The sequence below is a fragment of the Rhinolophus ferrumequinum genome, chromosome 21 (genome assembly GCF_004115265.2).
Source record: "Rhinolophus ferrumequinum isolate MPI-CBG mRhiFer1 chromosome 21, mRhiFer1_v1.p, whole genome shotgun sequence".
In the NCBI taxonomy this organism is placed as follows: domain Eukaryota; kingdom Metazoa; phylum Chordata; class Mammalia; order Chiroptera; family Rhinolophidae; genus Rhinolophus; species Rhinolophus ferrumequinum.
The window spans coordinates 32,831,756-32,838,075 of record NC_046304.1 but is presented as its reverse complement, the minus strand read 5'-3'; the positions used below and the strand labels follow the sequence as shown (position 1 = coordinate 32,838,075).

The window sequence follows — 6,320 nt, the reverse complement described above, 5'->3', positions numbered from 1 at the left end:
CCCCAGCTTTTTTGTTTTGTTTTGTTTTGTTTCCATTTTCAGGAACTATCTTTTTCCATCCCTTTACTTTCCATCTCTGTGTGTCTTTCGATATGAAGTGAGTCTCTTGTAGTCAGCATATGTAAGGGTTTTATTTTCTTGTCCATTCAGTCACCCTATCTTTTGAGTGGGGCACTTAATCTATTTACATTTAAAGTAATTGTTGATAGATATGTAGTTATTGCCATTTTATTCTTCATATTTTTTATCTTTTTTCTTCTCCTTCTCCTCTTCCTCCTCCACCTCCTCCTTCTTCTTCTTCCTCTTCCTCTTAAAGAACTCCCTCTAACATTTCTTGTAATACTAGTTTGGTGGTGATGAACTCCTTCAGCTTTTTCTTGCCTGGGAAGCTCTTTATCTGTCCTTTGATTCTAAATGATAGCCTTGCTGGGTAGAGTAATCTTGGTTGTAGGTCCTTGCTTTTCATCACTTTGAATATTTCATGCCAATCCATTCCGGCCTGCAAAGTTTCTGTTGAGAAATCAGCTGACAGTCTTATGGGAGCTCCCTTGTAAGTAACTAGAGAGGAAAGTTAAGATTCCTGGTGACTGATGCCAAGGCAGGTCGAGGAACCAGAAAGGAGACAAAGCAAATAGAGGAGCCACTCTTGGACAATACAATAGTATCATAAATCACATTGGTAACAAAGAGGGTGGAGAAAAGCAGACAGGCAACAGATATCTTGGAGGCAACTTGATGACCACTTGGAGAGAGGATGAAGAAAAGAGGATTCATGGATTTTCCTACAATAAAGAACATATTCTCCTCACTGTGGATCACACAGCCCTGTCTGCCATGGCTCCTGCCCATCCTTCCAGAACATCCTTTCCCTTCCTCTCCCTGGTCTCTAAAATACAGTCAGTTTTATTAATCTATTGGTTTCCCCGAGGTTCCTCTGCCCTCTACCCTCAGCCTGTCAGTCCCTCTGACTGAAACACTCGACTCACCTCTCACCTGCCAGATGCAAACTCCCTTTCAACCTGCTTCCCTTGTGGTGCTCTGGGTTGCCCTGGTCTGCATCACTTGACACTCTGCACCATTCTCCTCTCCTGTGATGGAATGGGGTCCACTGTGTCCAGCCTGCACCTTTTCTCCCTTGCTGCTCTGCAAGTGGCATGGGGCTGAGATTAGCTCCTAACACAGTAGCTGCAGAATGATCTAACGAGAGTGAATGAGATAAGTGACAGGGAAGTCCTTGGTGGCTTGTAAAGAGCTTTGGGTGGGAGAGATGAGGGAAAGAGACTGGGAGTGTGGAAACACTTTGGGGCATCTCTACTCTTTCCAAAGCTGCATCGACCACTTTCTTTCCCCAGGACTTCACTGCTGAATTCCCCCACACCACCTTGTTCCTATGCTGTTTGTTTCTAGTTTGTTTCCATGAGCACAGCAACAGTGCTCTATTAGTGTCTCCATTGCAAATCCCTCCAGGAACCTCCAGCTAGCAACTCATTGCCACACCTCCCCACCCGCCCCAGCCCCAGCAAAACCTACTGAGTGAGTCATGTATACTTGCTGTTTCTGCTTCCTCACCTCCGGATGTCTTTTCAACCAACTCCTACGGGGGCTCTGTCCTCACCACTTTGCTGATCCTGCCAGGTCAAGGTCATCAGTTACCAGAGGTGACTTTCCTGTGAAGTTAATGAAGCTTCAGCTTTAGGGCCGAGAAAAGGCTATCACAATGTGTTCCCAAGGTTATATACACTTGTAAAATTGGAAAATTTAAGCTTTTTAAACTGCAATTGGTTAAGACCTCTGCCTCTTTCTGTTTCTTTCACTTAATCGCTCTCTCCTTCATGTCAGGTGGCATTGAAGTGGCTATGGGCTCTTATGGGATTAAGCTAAGAGGAAGTGGAGTTGAGAATACGTTCAGATTTAGGAAGGTGTCTACATGCGGCTCATGGTCACTTCTGCGTATAGTTTAGTAACTGGCAGCTGTCAGAAGGGCTTCCAGGAATATTCCTACTGTTCCTCATGCTGGTTCCCTCAGCATCTGGGCACCAAGGGGCAGGACTGGGGTCATTTCACCAAAGAGGACTGTCTGTCCTGTGGTGCCTGTCCCCTAAGTTTGTGGGTGTATTAAGATTTATTGAAATGCCCTGAAATCTCACAACTCATTGGTTTTTTTGGTTTGAATTATTTTTTTTATTGTAGTAACACACACCTACAAAACATAAAGTTAGCCAATTAACCATTTTTAAGCGTACAATTCAGTGGCTTTAGTTACATTTCGCAATATTGTGCAACCATCATCATATTTATTTTCAAAACTTTTTCATCAGCCCAGGGACTCTGTAACTATTTTAGCAGTAACTCCCCATTCCTCCTCTCCCCAGTCCTAGGCAACCACTAATCGACTTTCTGTCTCTGAATTTGCTATAAATGGAAACTTTGTCCTTTTCTTTCACTTAGCATGATGCTTTTAAGGTTCATCCATGTTGTCGCATGTGTCAGAATGCCATTCCTTTTTAAGTCTGAATAATATTCCACTGTACATATATATCACATTTTGTTCATCCGTTTGTGTTGATGGACACTTGAGTTGTATTTATCACAGCTCGTTGTGGAAAGATACTTGGTAGAGATTCTCCCAAATTCAACAGCTACCCCAAACAATCCTAAACGTCTTCATCTCATTACTAATATGAGTTGCAAAGGTGAAAAAAAACTTTCCTAAATTCTCATAGTAAAAAGGAAAATAAACTGAATGAACTTCCTTGGCTCGCTTTAAAAAATGATATTACAAAATCATTGTCATGTGAAAAGGCAATCAAAGAGTAGGTAGCTAAAAAAAATGAAGGAAGGAAAGAATTATAGAGGTGTGTCAGGCAGGTAATTATTAAAATGTTATGTTAATTTGGATTAACAAATTCTGGATTTGGTGATATTTGTGTTTTCAGTTGTAAATAATGTACAATTTGTTGTGTTTTTTTTTCTTATTCTAAATTTCACATACCTACTTTTATTTGTAATTTAAAATTATTTTTCATGAAGAGTCCCCCCGGCCCCCATATTGTTTAACCCTGTAGGCTAGGGGTCTTATGGAGATTTCGTTATGTAGGCATGATTGAGTAAATCATTGGCCATTGGTGATTAACTCAATCTCCAGCCCCTGTCCTCTCCAGAAGACGCGGGGGGGGGGGGGGCAGTCATTGCCAGTTCCTTCCAGCTCCTGGCAACCATTAATCTGCTTTCTGTCTCTATGCATTTGTCTCTTCTGGATATGTCATGTAAATAGAATCATGCAGTACATGACCTTTTGTGTCTAGCTTCTTTTACTTAGCATAATGTTTTCTAGATTCATCCATGCTACAGCATATATAAGTACTTCGTTCTCTTTTATGGCTCAATAATATTGCATTGCATGAATAGAACACATTTCCATATCTGTTCTTAAAGGAACTGGAAGGGGAAGAATCTCCATGGCAGGGCAGATGTATGCTGGGGGCTGGGCAAATACAGCCAGGAGCACAAATGATGTCGGACTTCAGGGCGGGAACACTTCAGCCCTCTGGAAACACCTGTTAACCCTACCTTTGACCCCTGTTTCCCTAACCCATGGTGGGAGTGTGAGGTGCTAACAGGGCCGTTGGCTGGGGCCAACAGCCACAGTTCATTATGGGTGAGATTATTCAGTGCCTGGGCCTTCTGTGCCGAGCCCCCACATTCTCCATCACTCAAATGGCGTTTTCACACCTCCCAGGGAAGACAGGAGGTCTCCTTGGCCTGCAGAGGAGGCTGCCAGACTGGTGAGCCGCTGTCTGCTCTGTCTGCACCATCACTTCTGTGCCTACCCGGGGCTTCCCCACCCCCACAGGGTGGGGAACAAGACTCTAGAACAAGTCTGGTGCCAGGAAGTTGTCTCCTAACTGGGTTACTTGTGAATTTTCTTGCTTCAGAGTTTTTTCTTCAGTTGACTTCCCAAATATTTGAGTGATGGAAACTTTGCCCTTGGGGAGTCCTGGACTCTTCCCCAATTCTGGTCTGTAACTAGTGAGAGTGTGTGAAAAGGTAAGTTCCCTGTCCCAGTGGAATTAAGACAAATTTTGTAAGCCCTCCAGGTGATTCTCATGTGTACCAGGGCTGGGGTTTCTCTCCAAAAACCTCTTTCAAGTTCATGCCCAGAGGAGGAGCATGTACTTTCTGCAGATAGTATATATGGATCTGCCTTCCAGGTATAGCTTCTAGGCTGAGAGCTTTTGTCTCCTTTCTATGAATCCATGCCGGAGACCCAACCTGAGTGGTGGCTTATTCTGTGAGCTCTACTTATAAATTTTTATTTATTCATTCATTCAACACAACGTTACCCTATGCTCGGCACCATGCTAGTCATGGAGACACAGTGGTGACTAAGCCGTGGTTCCTGCTTTCAAAGGCCTTGAAGTTTGGTTGGGAGACATCAGTCAGATTCCAGTGTGATGAATGAGACTGGCAGGATGAGAAGGACAGTTTCCCAGGTCAGAGAATCAGGAGGCAGAAAGCAGTGACCTTTCCTTCTTTCTCTTTCTTTCTTTCTTCCTCCCTCCCTCCCTCCCTCCCTCCTTTCCTTCCTTCCTTCCTTCCTTTTTTCCCTTCCTTCCTTCCTTCCTTTTTTCCTTCCTTCCTTCCTTCCTTCCTTTTTTCCCTTCCTTCCTTCCTTCCTTCCTTCCTTCCTTCCTTCCTTCCTTCCTTCCTTCCTTCTTTCTCTTCCTCCCTCTCTCCCTCCCTCCCTCCCTCCCTTCCTAGAGTGAGAGAAACAGAGAACTAAACCAAAGCATTGTAATTTGGTCATAGGCATTTTAGCTTTTGAGATTTTTTTTCTTCATTCATGATTCAAGAGGTAAAAACAATAAACTTGTTTCAGGAAATGCTTTGAAGGTCTTAGGCCAGAAAGAAAATGTCTTCTTTGATTAGCCCATTATGGAAATGCATATGCAGATTATATATAGATAAAAGAAAGAACTGGATGACTTTAGTGTTGGAATAGCGCGTTAGATTCTGGAATGACTTCTACAAAAGCTGAGAAGAAACCGCTGAATCAGCTTCCGGTATGAGATGACATCTGGCTAGCCGCCTTTGGGAAAACAAAGGTGTTTCTGGATGTCTCAGAGTCTGCAGATACGACTCTGAAGGCTACCGGTGCGTAGAGGGTCAGGAAAGGGGTTGCTTAGGGCAGTGGCTTGAAGCCCACACTGCACCTCCAGAATCACCTGGGAGCGTTTACAGCTACCACATCTGGCCCTACTCTAGTGACTCTGATTTAATTAGGGGAGCACCCAGGTGCTGGTACGTTTTAAAAGCTCCCCAGGTGATTCTAATGTGCAGCCAGTGCTGAAAACCTCTGGCTGTGAGGGGGATGGGCAGTGGTGCAAGAAGAGGAGGGGGCCACAAACGCAGCCTTGACTTACCCCTGTGCACAACGTCTGGGGAAAGGAGAGTGGGGAGGAGCTACTAGGGAGGTGACTCAAAACCAGGAAAGACCTTTTCACAGGAGCAGTGGTCACGTGCTGCAGAGAGACTGAGAAAACCAGGACTGGATGTGTCATCTAGGGCCATGCCAGCCACTGGTGGCGTTAGCAGCAGGTTTGCTGGCCAAGTGAGGCATGGGAAGCTGGGGCAGAGTGTACAGAAGAGTGAGATGTGAGTTGGACTTGGGAGGTGAGAAAACTGACACAGAGAATGCCGACTGAGTGTGAAGGTGAGGAGAGAGGCAGGGTTGTCAGTGGAGGGGAACTCTGCAGTAGAGAGAATGGTTTTGTTACTTGTTTAGGATGGGACAGACTTGAGTGTGTCTAAACTCTAATGGAATGATCCAGTTGAGAGGAAGCGGGGAGTGTTTGGGAAAGAGAAGGTAGTTGATAGTATTAAGGTACTTGATAGTATTAAGTTCGTAAGAAGGTGGAAGGGGAGAGAAGAGTAGGGACCCAACACACCGGTCGCAGCATTGACCATTAATCAGAGGGTGGCACCTTCCTCAGTTGTAACAGAATGGAAGACGGAGAGGATGGGGACAACGGGAAGGGTGGCTCATCTTATTGGGTGGGTTCCAAGCACATTCATTCACCCACAGTTTACCCAGGAATGGGGTTACTTTCCTTGATACATGCCCTCTCTCTCAACTTCCTCGTTTCTTTGAAAGAAGTCTGGGCCTTTCTCTTTCTTTCCTCTTCTCCACATGGCAGCCAGACCTGGAGCCACTGTTCCAGTGACGGGGTGAGCTGTCGGGGGCCTAGCCATCCTCTCTTCTCGGTCCATCTGCTCCACCTGTGGCTGGGTGTGTTACGTCAGTCAACCAGCGTTGATCC

The 6,320-nt window shown here is 45.1% G+C and overlaps 1 long non-coding RNA gene across 1 annotated transcript; it reads right to left on the bottom strand.

Annotated features, from left to right (window-relative positions):
• Window positions 1–950: 950 nt before the first annotated feature.
• LOC117014080 (uncharacterized) lies at window positions 951–5,457 on the bottom strand. The gene is made up of 3 exons (XR_004421413.1): window positions 5,424–5,457; window positions 1,570–1,667; window positions 951–1,143 (listed from the first exon to the last, which is right to left on the bottom strand). It is a non-coding gene; the product is annotated as an uncharacterized LOC117014080 (long non-coding RNA).
• Between the last annotated feature and the right edge of the window lie 863 nt (window positions 5,458–6,320).